Source organism: Siphateles boraxobius, unplaced genomic scaffold, assembly GCF_051911475.1.
Source record: "Siphateles boraxobius isolate OS27281-9 unplaced genomic scaffold, OSU_SipBor_1 33, whole genome shotgun sequence".
NCBI lineage: Eukaryota > Metazoa > Chordata > Actinopteri > Cypriniformes > Leuciscidae > Siphateles > Siphateles boraxobius.
In genome coordinates, this window is record NW_027508953.1 from 8,213,787 (window position 1) to 8,226,863 (window position 13,077).

At 37.7% G+C, this 13,077-nt stretch overlaps 1 protein-coding gene across 1 annotated transcript in view; it reads left to right on the top strand.

Moving 5' to 3' along the window:
* Positions 1–3,023: 3,023 nt before the first annotated feature.
* The window catches only part of grb10a (growth factor receptor-bound protein 10a), a 73,728-nt gene continuing 63,674 nt past the window's right edge, over positions 3,024–13,077 (top strand). Inside the window, exon 1 of the mRNA XM_077195344.1 lies at positions 3,024–3,224. The gene's annotated coding sequence lies outside the window, so the exon portion shown is untranslated. The remainder of the gene's footprint in view (positions 3,225–13,077) is intronic.

A 13,077-nucleotide genomic window follows, 5' to 3' on the forward strand; every position in this document is an offset into this window, starting at 1 on the left:
TACATGTTCCCATATAAAATGTTCACACACATTCACGGAATGAGTTACAACAGATTTCTAGTTCCCAGCATGCTTTGCTTCTGACTGACTTCTGAAAGGTGACCAAATGTTAAAATTAAGTGTTTTTCAGTGTGTTTTGCTCAATATTAATATAGTGGGTATATCTGTTAATGTTTAATGTTCTATTATTTTGTAATTTAATATTTTTCTGGAATGTCTGAGTTTTTGGGGTTACCATTGTACTGAAGAGTTGAGCCTGTGCTTTGCTTGACGATTGGCATAATATCATTAAGATTATAATTAATATATTTTAAAAGTGTTGACTGTGCACTCCTCAGCACAGTGATAATCTCATGGTAAAATACATTAGTACATGCAGGTGTGCGTGTGCTTTTGCTAACTAGCTTGATAATACGAAACATTTATAATGTAATTAATTTAAAAAGTTAATATGTGTTTATTTTGTGTGTTTATTTTGCATGAGTAAATATATCTGTAATACATTACATATGCAGTACCATATCTGATCACATATACATCTACATATTATGAAGTGTATTACTGAATATAAAATGACATACACTATGATATATTAGTAAATATACTGTCACATATTTTTCAATATATGAAAAACGTTCAATGTTTGACGTGTTGTGCGTTCAGAGATACTCTTCTGTATACCTCAGTTGTAATGAGTGTTATTTGAGTTACTGTTGCCTTTCTATCAGCTGGAACCAGTCTGGACATTATCCTCTGACCTCTGACATCAACAAGGCATTTTCGCCCACAAGACTGCCGCTCACTGGATATTTTCTCTTTTTCGGACCTTTCTCTGTAAACCCTAGAGATGGTTGTGTGTAAAAATCTACATGCCTAAATGCATTGAGTTGCTGCCATGTGATTGGATTAGATATTTGCATTAACAAGCAGTTGATTAAGTGGCCAGTGAATGCATCTTTCAAGATTGAGGCACCCATCTTGACTCTGCCACTCAAGAAGATTAAGACTGATGTTACTGCACCCCCCTCCCCCCCCCAAAAAAATCTCTCCAAGAAAACGTCGTTCAATACCTTGCCTATTAATGAGGTTTCAACAGGCAGATGAGATGCTGTCTCCATCTGAATTGTGTAATCCCAGTGTTGAGTATCAGTCCCATAGGAGCATCTTATAACCACTTCTCCAGGAATTCCAGAGGCGTGTCCCGCCAGGTTTGGCTGAAGGCCACATTTCATGAGATGGCTGTGTAATCCAAGCAAACCCTCCCGCCCTGATCCAGTCAACACCCAGTGTCCAACGTTCCTGGAACTACTGTCCCAGTCTCCAGTTTGTGACGCGTCAGCTTCTGGAAGCGATGCGCACCTCAGGTAGATTGCTGTATTGTGTAGCAGATTCAGAGATATGGCAGATGCTTAAGATGTAACCTGATTACCAAGTGTAGATCTTGTGTGCTGTAATACATGGACAGACGGTACTGGTGATGGGAATGTGATGGAAATTTCAGTTCAAAGAGAGGAGAATATGAGACCATATCACTTACACACTGCATGTGTTCTGTGTACAGTGTTGTGGTTCACCCACAAGATCATTGGCTGGGAAAAAGGTTGTCCTAAATAAATGTAAACCAACAAAAAATGTGGTAACATATTTCATTCCTTTATTTATGTAAGAGTCATTTATTTGTATGGGAATCTGACTGGTCGTGTTGTGTGTTTTTTATTCGTTAGAACTAAGAGTTTGAGAATCAGACTGGATTGGTTATGCTTTAGTAGTGGTAGTGCGCTGCCACTGTGTAAAAATGTCACAGTCTTTCAGAGTAATTTAGTATGCTGAAGAATGCATGTGCAAAAAAAAAAGTTAATGGAACTGAACATCGCTGAAACATTTATGAGTACAGGCCTGTACACAAAGGACTTACTATACAGTTTTAATAATTGTTTTAATTCTTTACGGAAGTCCACAGCACACCTATAGCCAAATGAAAGCACACAGAGTAAAATAAAAAAGAGCAACACTTACACTTATACACTTCCCTACTATACAGTACACCAAAAACAGTACACCAAAAGAGTAAGTCTAAATACATATGCTGAATTCAGAACCGCATACTAGCATATATACTCTTACTATTTCTGCCATAGAAAGATGTTAAAAGTAGTATGAGTAGGCTACTATGTGCTTCTGAATTTAGCAGCTGTATTTGAAAAACAGTAGACGGAAAGTCCCTGGATGACCTACTTCCGCCGAGATTCTGAAGTGTGCATTCGACGGACACTAAAATCATGCCAGATTTAGTACGTCAAACTTTTATTCATACTACCCATATTCATAATATAGAGCGTACTTTTTTAATGGTAAATTCAAATAGTACCAGCCAGTACGCGATTTCGGATGCAGGGACGATCCATGTTGCTCAACGATATGAACATTGACAGCCAATCATGAATACGACTTTAAAGAGCTCAAGCATTTAAAACAGCAGATGGGATGCAGTGAATGCTTAGAATAAACATAATGTTATCTTTTAGTTATCTTTATCATATAGCCTACAGTATACCGCTCTTGGTGTGAACCTTAAAGTCAGCATGTAATGGAAGTTGCAATATTTTCTTCCCTTGTGACGTATGGTGAATTCAGGTTAACTGGGACACCCCAGTCATCTCAGTGTCAAAAGTTTCCTAATTAACCTCTTTACAAAAACAAAACAAAAACTAATTTAGAGTGGGAATTGATTGTGATTGGATCTTAAAGACAGGTTGTCCTCCCTTCGTGCTGGTAAACACGTCATCAGAAAAGAGATGTAATTGCAAGAGGGAAGGGAAACTATTTTAATTCAAAATTATAAGGTAAATCTATTTTACAAAAATAATAATTTACACTCATAAATTATTTTTAATAAACACCACAATTTTCCATAAAATATAAGAATTGTCAATTAGAACAATGGGTGGCTTAAAGTAGGCGGGTTATAACATTAGGAGGTGTGTCTTGTGCTAAGAAGGGGCGGGGCTAGAAGAGTTCGTCACCCTCGTGTGTTTGAAGCAGTCAGCTGAGCACAACTTGTGCGGACGAGGCTCTAACCTCGTACAACATGCGGGATCACAAGGAAAACGTTTAACCCTGTGCACAGTTTGTCATTCCAACGTGTACAGAAAAAAATCCAGTTAAACACCCTCCCTTTAATTCAACTTCTCCGTTCTTTTCCCGTGAAGATTGCCAGTTTGGAGGTGAGTAACGTTATACCAGACTGTTTGGATGGATGTGTTGAGAACATATGGTTTCGTGTTCATGCTATATCTAGACATATCATGTGGGGATATAATTTAGGGACATGAATTTATAACGTGTTTTGTATGGAATTTACTTTAAAACATACCCGTCAACAAATGAGTAGCTTACATTTGCGATAGGATCGACTTGAAGTTAACTTGCACAGATATAACGTTAGGTTTTGCTTTTGTGAGTGAAACGGTCTCGAATAGAGTATGTCTGCTGCCAATAAACCGGTAAACTTTGCGCAGGCGTGTTTACAAACAACTTCAAGAGTCGATGTATTTTTAGATCGTATTTATAGATTCATTTCTAAGTCTTACTGTGAAGTTATCTTTTTTTTTAGGGTTGGGATTTGAGAACCGGAAATATTTTAAAACAAATTACTGGAACCGAATGATTGTCATGATGTGATTTTTATGTTTGGTTAACGGTGATCGGACGTCTTCCGCCGATGCGGATATTGACCGTTTTTAACGCGTAATTTAGCATCGCTACTACGAAAACATCGCGAAACACCAGAGCAGTCCGTGCGAACGGCTTTCTTTGTAGTGAGATAAAAACATAGAGAACAACCAATGTAGTCCAGCTCGCCAAATGAATGACTCCTGCGAGCCGGTTATTTTAGTCAATCGGAAACATTCAAGCACGACTGGGTAACTTCAGTCCTGGAGGGTCACTGTCCTGCCGAGTTTAGCTCCAGCACTGATTAAAACTCACCTGTAAGTAGGCTAACTTTTCAACCCTGAAGACATTGACTAGCTTGTTAAGGTGTAGGCTATTTGATTAGAGTTGGAGCTAAACTCTGCATGAAAGTATAGCCCTCCAGGACCGAATTGGCCATCTCTCATATTCACGAACCAATGACTCTAGCCAGTTCTTTTCTTTTTGATCCTTTTCTTTTTTTAAGCTAATCAACATCATAGGTAAGCCATTGGTGTAGTCAGATTCCAAAGCGAATGACTCCTTATGAGCCGGGCTTTGTACTGATTCAAAAGTAGTTATGAATCGTTTCCGTGGTTCTTGAATTAACCTGAATATTAATTGCTGAACAGTTGTTACTTCCGTCGGTCTCGTAAAGAAGCGAGAAAAGTTACTTTTTTATTGAGGGGACGTGCGAGAGTGTTACTGACTAGGCTAATTGTTATAACCACTTGTAGTTAAAGGTAGTCTATACATTCCTTTTATTGTAGGCTAATCGGTGCTAGTTTACGATGAATGTAATGTATAGGGACAATTATTGGATTGCATGTATGCCACATTTAAAAAATCTATGTTGCACGCACACCCTTTGAATGATTGCATCACTTTTATTTTGTGTTTGATTTGTTGAAATCTGGGAAGTCCTATGATTCCCATTCTAAATTATGATGCAGAAATTGCACATTTGGTCTAATTGTTTTTTTCACCTTGAATTAAAAAAAAAAGTTTAACATGTGATTTGGTTTTAAGATAGCAGTTCTAATAATCTCATATGAGAGGAGTTGCAGGCTTATTGAAGCTTGTTTTCCGCCACAGAATAAAACATTTTAAAAGATAATTGTGACTTTTTATCTCCCAATTACGAGTTTACATTTTGCAGTTCTGATTTATTTTCTCCTAGTTGTGAGATAAAACTCACAATTACCTTTTTTAGTTTTTATTCTTTTGTGGAAACATGCTTGACATTGTTCTACAGTCAAAGTCCCTTTAAGAAGTCTGTATGTAAAGGTTTTTGCTACAGTGTGCTATTAGACTATCAACTACAACATTATCTTACATTATGGGATTGTGCAAATAAATAATTTTTTCCATGATGTGTGAGTGTCAAAAATGCAAATGAGCTGTTTTTCATTTCAAATTCAAACAGTTGTCCAAAGATATTGTCTAGAAAAGTTATGTAATATTCTTGTGCGAGAACTCTCTCTTTCTCTTTCACACGCGCTAACACAAAGGATGTGTATCTTTTTTCTTTTGTCAAAGAAGGAAGGGAAGTTGTTCGGTGGTTCTCTAACAATAGACTGGCCGAGTGCAGGGGTTGGATTTTAAAAGGCATGTTCAGGCACACATGATTTTGTCATTCTCTCTCTCTCTCTCTCTCTCTCTCTCTCTCTCTCTCTCTCTCTCTCTCTCTCTCTCTCTCTCTCTCTCTCTCTCTCTCTCTCTCTCTCTCTCTCTCTCTCTCTCTCACACACACTCTCTCATACACACACACACACACACACACACATACACCTCAACTAGAAATGTGTGGGTTTTATTTGGCAGAGATTCTGCAGAATGAAATGAAGCAAGACAACAACTTCAAATTGCCGCCTCCGGGGCTAGAGAGTTCAATTTAATGTCATTTTAGTTCACAAATTCATATACCTAGTGAGATAAGAATAAGGAGAATCTTGTCAGCATATTCTTGTTCAGTTGGCACAGATTGTACCTGACTTCACTTATCCCCATATTTTTGGGCACTAGTTTTGTCTTTAAGCCTAGGTGACAGGTTAGTATAGTCATAAAATTAGTTATATAGTTGGGTGTTTGAGATATACAGTATTTTAATGTTAAGGTTATTTACACCAACAGTGGTTTGCGGCATCAAAACAAGACGTTTTCATCTTTATTTAACATTTTTGTGGATGAAAGGATTGCAGTTTCCTCATTTTTCTTCTTTATATCTTTCTTTATTCTCTAGTCATTATTCACCAAATGTAAGTGTTCAATTTCATCCTAAAAATAAACAAATCAGAATGTACTCTGCAGTCCTGTGAAACAGCAGTTAGCTTGCTAAGAAAAAAAAAAAAAACGATAGATGGAGAGAGAAAAAGGTTGTAAGAGTAGTTTATGCACTATTATTAGCATTGGCCACATAGAGTCTTGAGGGGGAAAGAGAGAATATGCAAAAGTGCAAAGGTTTAGAAATGGAGAGTAGTGTTACATGTGCTCTTAATTTATCTATTGGTGAGTGATCCAGACCCATTGTGTTTGTTTTGGTCAGAGTTGCTGAAGTCTATACAAAAGTGGTTTCGGTCAATCCAAAGCCGGTTTATTTTGAGCAAGAGTGCACTAAAACTACACATGGACTGTCATCCAACCCATCAAGCTCCACTGGCTCGCATGTTAGTGGAAACTCGTGTTGGTTTGCATTGCGCTTCAGTCTGTCTCCAGTCTGATTTTTATTTTTTTCGCTAGCTCTTTTGTTTGTGTGTGGTCACACGGGTGGTCCATGTTAGAAAGATTCTGACCTGATTTTGGAGTCTTGGAACACACACGTACCCAGCTTCCTCCGTTGGACCGCCATTCCGTCACAGGGCAGTAGCTCTTTTGATCTCCCCACCGTACCACTGCTGACTTCCAAAGCCTAAAGATCCTCCACGCAAGCCAATATGACACAATGCACTGCTCTAACTTTTTCCCATTCACAGCCAAAGCTTAACCTTTTTTGTTTAACTTCTATTTAACTTCTATTTTTTTTAATCAATTCATGTTGACCTTTAACCCAAATCACCTTATTAGGCAAGATTACTATTATAAATATAAAAAACAATTACATATCCAGTATACAACAATATATATTTAGTATTGGTCAATAACAGATTTAAAAAATGCCATTTTGGCCAATAACCAACATAGCTTGATGTGTTAGAAAATGGGTCTTGTCTTCAGGCAACATTCCTTCAAGGTTTTAGGTGGAGTGAGAGACACTTTGCAGTTTTGGAAGGTTCAAAACATTTCTGCCTGTCAGACTAAACTATAAGAAGTTGTATTGGTATTTACTTGGATATAGTTTAAGGACTTCAGAGAGTGGCCATAGTCTCTCAGAAATTAGTGATATATCGAAATGATTTTTTTTTTACGAAACACTAAAGCGGATATTAACTTATTTAGTCAAGAAATGAAAATAAACTATTTCAGCCTAAAAAATTTTACATGGTTCTACTCTATAGCATAATTTTTGGTCACAGTGAAGTGCGTCTAAACTGCTGATATGTTAACCTGTTGTACCTTATCCAAGTTTTGTACATGAAATAGCTGCTGATATGGTCAAAATGCATCATAAGAGAAGTGCTAATTAAATACTTTTTTTTCAGTCAACATATTTGGCTCTCTAAAACTATTTTGGCCAAAACCAAAAATTATGGGGTTTTTTTTGCGTTTTTTTGCCCAATATTTAGTTTTAGTTTTTATGTTATCTGTCAATAGCAACCAGTACAGTTTTATTATACAATCTTGGCTAAGAATGTAGCCTATGATAGATTACCCTTATGGCTGGGCGGTATGAAAATATATAGTGTGGCGATGATAAAAAAGTGTCTATCGTTAGAGATTTTACTACATTTAAATATATCCTTGTATCACAGTACTTAGTTATTAACACTTTAGAGTGATGCAACGCACATGAATAGCAAAATAAAGAGCAGGACATGCATGATGTTGAACCAAAGACAAAGAGAAAACCACTCGGTGCTCTTGACGGAATAACTTTTGTATGTTTAATAAGAATAACATTTACATTTAATTTATACAGTGGACTCTTATTTTTACATTTGATAATTCAGATTTTTACATTGTTTATACATTAAATTTAATACACCTAAGTTTAATACAATAAACTTTAATTCGTATATTTGCTTTGTTGTTTGTTCTATTGTTTGTTCTATTCTAAACTATCCCCATTCAAACAGATCCGATGTATTCTGCCGCCAGGCCATTAGATGGCGATGAAACACTATAGATTGATCATGTAATAATCATAGACTGTAAAAAAAGATGGACGACACCCCTTCGCTCTCTTCCATTGGTGAGAAGTGAAGCCGCCAGTGTCCCGATATGGCGCTGACATCTTGGGACTTGAGTCAGCGCAGTTGCGATCTCGGGACCAGACCTGCGCAGTAGTGAGCAGGAAGTAAAGCCGCGAAATCAATGCACTCTCCCAGTCACTGCACTTTTTTTAAATGGCCTAGTGCTATGTCTGCTCCGTTCCGCTCCAATTTTGATGTCTGTTGATTGCAGTACAACAAGAGGCTTGTTAAAATAAAGTAAATACAATCTCCTCAGTCCTCCGAAGATCCCGAAGTCCGTTGATGCTTCAGTGACTACTTCGCTCAGGGAACCTGTCAATGACGTCACAGCACCGTTTTTATAGCATGAAATAACTAACTAAAAACAAACTTATTTTAAAAACAAACACATGAAATAACATCAGCGTGATAAAAACTACAGTAAATGACAGGAACTATCGTTAGTAAAAAGATATGTGAAGTGTAATTTAATTTAGTTGGTCTCACATCCTGTTGAATAACACGGGGAGGCGGGGTTTATGACCTATACTGAGACCAGTCACCAGTGGGCGATCGAGGTGCTTTGGCTTCACTTTTCAGGGCTTGTGCGGCACGCTTGGTAATAATACGCATGTGCATGACGTCATCTTCTTCAGAGATTCGCGTTTTTGTTGTTTACACAGAGATCGTTTTACAAAACTTTGTGTGTAAACGAACGGCCAAAACGCATAAAAAGTTTGATGTTTTTTAGCTGAAAACGGTGTTGTTTAAACTGCCCCTTAGTTCTTATTTTTAATTACAAAAAATAGCTGTATAGTGATAGTTATCGTGAAATAAAATATCTTCTATTGTGAAATAAGATTTTGGTCATATCGCCCACACCTAATTTCCTTTGATGCCATTTGCAATCTAACGCTGACTTAGTTAATCTTAAAAACATAAATAATTTAATAACACTTTTTAATGTAATATTTAGCAAATATCCATTTTGTCTTACTACTTATATCTTTATTCTCTGAAATTCACCTGTAGCATTTAAAACAGTTTATTTTAGTCTTAGTGTTTTATTTTTAATTTATTTAGACATAATATTGGCCATTAATCAGTTACTAGCTAATAGTCCAATTGGTCTATTACTCATTGGACATTGCATAACGGAGAGATGCACTACTGTGACTAGAACTAAAAGACTTGCATGTTTCTTTCTGAGGCATTATCATCCACGTGGATATTGAAGTCATCGAATTCTACACATATGTACCATTTTTCACGCCATCCTATTGATTAGTCCAGCTACCTCATACAACTACGATGTAAAGAGGAGGTGGATGAGGCATCCTGGCATTTCCCAGCATACGTTACAGCACTTGTTTGCATTTAGAATAGCCAAAGTTGCTATAGACATAAAGTTCAAGATATCTTTATCTTGTCTTTTTTTTGGATCCATTTGACCTGGTTGACATTGCGAAGGGCAATATTCATAATGCCTGTCCTTTCTCTACAGGATTTCCCAACCAATGATGGTGGTGGGTGACTCTTGATTTAAGAAAAGACAGTAGGTTTTAGACTGACTGGTTTTCTTGTTCTCCTAATTGAGCAGTTCAGAAAGAATGGTGCAACTCTTCTCTATTATAAAGGAAAGAGGTGCACTTGACCTGTGTTTATGTGCATACTAGGGAGGCAGAGGATGGGATATTCTAGACCTTGAAATTCCTCAGAAAACATTAGAGGCAATGGTGGGATACATTCACCCGGCCTCTTAATTTGCCTCTCTGATAAGACTGTGGCACATGAAGCATTTCACCCATCTCTAAACAATGAAATTCCCCCGTAACAGCTTTGTGTATATTTCTCATTATCGAGTCTGGTTGTGCTTTGCTCTATACACAGCGGTTCTTGTTGGTTCTTGTGCAGAGCTCTACCCAAAACACTGGTGGACCATATCGGTATGTGGCAGCTTTATATAGTGTCTGATATCTTGACAATAACAGGTTGAGTTACGTAACTGAAACAATAGAGCCTCTGTCAATCAGCACTCAGAACTATGGGAGGTGAAGATAAATGAACTGGAGCCGAAGATAAATGAACTGGAGCCATTTGAACTTGGAATAAAGTTTTTGCAATGGATTTCAACATCAAGTTTAGGCCACTGTCTCTTTTCATTCTTCCAATCACCAGATGATGCAGAGAATGAACCTTTGTGAACTTAAAAAGCACAGAGGCAGTTATGGAAAGTCGATTTGTCATGCATCTGGATTTCACACAAGCTTTAAAACCTCATCCATGGCGATTTCACAAGTTTCATCAGTATTTGCTGTTAAAAATGACTTCATTGTTGTTGTGGCTTTCAGATTATGAAATGAGGTTTAGTTTCCAGAAGTTTTAGACAAAAAAAAAACATGCTCTTTAAACGCATGCAAGGCGTGCTCCTGCTACAGCCAAACACATTCAAATCATCTTTGAATTGTATCTACCACTGTTTTTTGCATCCCACCATAAGTGTTACAATAAGATGATAAATAGTCTGTTTTTGAACACAAGAACTGTGTAATTTGCCTGATAAGGCCAATTTTATGGGCCTCCTCAAGATTAGCCAACAAGTCTTTTCATGGAAACCTAGGCTACTAGTCTTTTTTTTTTTTTTTTTAAATGTACTTGATTTTCATGTACCTTATTGAACTTTGCTGGCCTAATAGAGACAACCTAGGAGTGTTGTCTCAATCATCAGCCGGCGTCTCTGTGTAAATGTGTGTCGCTTTTCTTCTCTGTCAGGATAATGAGCTTGGCCATTGATGCTTAGCGTGCCTGAACGGTCTTTCAGTGCTGTTAATTTAAGGTTTCGGTGCCGTGATCATGCTGCTCCAGAGTTGAGCCTTGAGTACAGCTTTCAGCACCACACGTTTGGGCTTACTGCTCCTCAGTTTGCACTTTCATTCAATGCTAAAGTACTCTGTCAAAAAGTGCTTCTGTGCTTCCAAGCATGTTGGATCAATATATTCTGGGATTGAAATCCAAACACCAATTCACTCTTTCTCCAGATCTTTCTTTAATTTTTTCCAATCCATTTTCTTCCTGCTTCACTTTTTAAGCTCGACTACTACAGCACAGTCCCCATCTCTCAGCTCTCTCCAGATAAGATTGAAATGGTGAATTGCTATTTTAAGTAGTAGATTCTGTCATGTAGTATGCTGTGTCAAACAAGCTGGCTGTCAAAGTGCTACAGCAGACTAAGTATTACTGTCACTCAGAAACAGCCCACATCCTTATCAGCTGCAGCAGAGTAAGTTTTACCACATAGCACATGATTAGATCTATAGTAATATAAAGTGGTTAACCTTTATATCGTCAAGGCCAATATACAACATTTTGTAATTATACACATCGGCCAATACGTTTTTTCTTTTTGGCCGATGTGTTGGAAGGGGGACTTTTATTTTGACCTCGCTGAGAACGCTAGCACCTGAGCACACCGTTCTTCCATTCTCTGTCTTCATTAGTTTACTGTGTCTATTTAACAGTACCGTCTAATGCTTCTTTAGATAGAACTGTAGACAAAAAAGTATTACAGCCTTTGCCTTTCTATTATTAGTAACAGAATGTTTAAGTCACATTAAAGTCCTTTTCTCATCTACCGTCAGCATTCAGCAAATGCGCATTTATATAATTTAAACAAGTCTTTGAATATCTAATAAACAATTAATTTCTCAAACCTTTCAGGCTTTGTCGAATCCAGCTGTGAGATCTTCTGAAGTGTGCATTTGTAGCCTGCATGAAAGAGTGTACTCTGTGCGTAACGGTCGGTCCGTGCAAGTTGAGGTGTTAGTGAGGCCAGCGGGGGTTGCTCACTCTGTGGTCTGTGTGGGTCCTAACGCCCCACTATAGTGATGAGGACACTATACTCTGTCAAAAAGCACTGTCCTTCAGATGAGATGTTAAACCGAGGTATTGACATAAAAAAATCCCAGGATGTCATTTAAAAAGAGTAAGGGTTTAACCCCAGCATCCTGGCCAAATTTGTCCATTGGTTTCTGTCCATCAACATGGCCTCCTAATCATTCCCTTATATTGATTGGCTTCATCACACTGTCTCCTCTCCACCAATAAGCTGGTGTGTGGTGGGCGTTCTGGCACAATGTGGCTGCCGTCACATCATCCAGGTGGATGCTGCACATTGGTTGTGGGTGAGGAGATTCAATGCACATTCATATATGCGTCTACATTACAATTTAGAGTGATCTGTTATCAGAGCTGACTGTGTACAAGTACTGTATTTCAGCAATGCACTATACAAATCACACAGTCAGCTAACAATGTATAATTTGTTGCAGAGAAATTTTAAAATAATTACTATTGTCAACATAATGATTACAATATATAGAAATCTAGCATTGGTACATGTTGATTCAGAGTTTGTGTTATCTGAAGTCCTTGCAGGAGTTAGAAACATATCTTCACAGGTGTTGTTGGGTCATCCGAAGTCTTCGTAAGAGTCTGGATCCAAATCGGAACTGACATACTCTAGTTATCTTGGGATGGGCAATTTGAAAATAATTAGTGTAACTGCTGTTCATAATATTAAACAAAGATAATCATGTGCATTTGATCTGATCTAACCGGAGTACAAGCTTATGAGATGCATTAAATGCTTGGCTAAAGAGATGCGTCTTTAATCGAGATTTAAACTGGGAGAGTGAGTCTGAGCCCCGAACATTATTAGAAAGGCTATTCCAGACTTTAGTCGACTTTGATATCACATTACTGCCAGAAGCCCAGAGTTTTGTGACCTTAAAGAGCATGATGGATTGTAGGGTTATAGAAGGTCCAATACTTGTAATCAATATGGAACGTAATAGGTAACCAGTGTAGAATTGGTGTTCTGGTCGTATTTTCTTAACCTGGTAAGAACTCTAGCAGCTGCATTTTGGACTAATTGTAGTTTGCTTATTGCGTATGCAGGACAACCAGCTAGTAACTAACTTTTTTGCATCAGAGACCCCCCCCCCCCCCCCCCCCCCATATGTAAAGCGCTTTGAGTATACCCAGAAAAGCACTATAAATG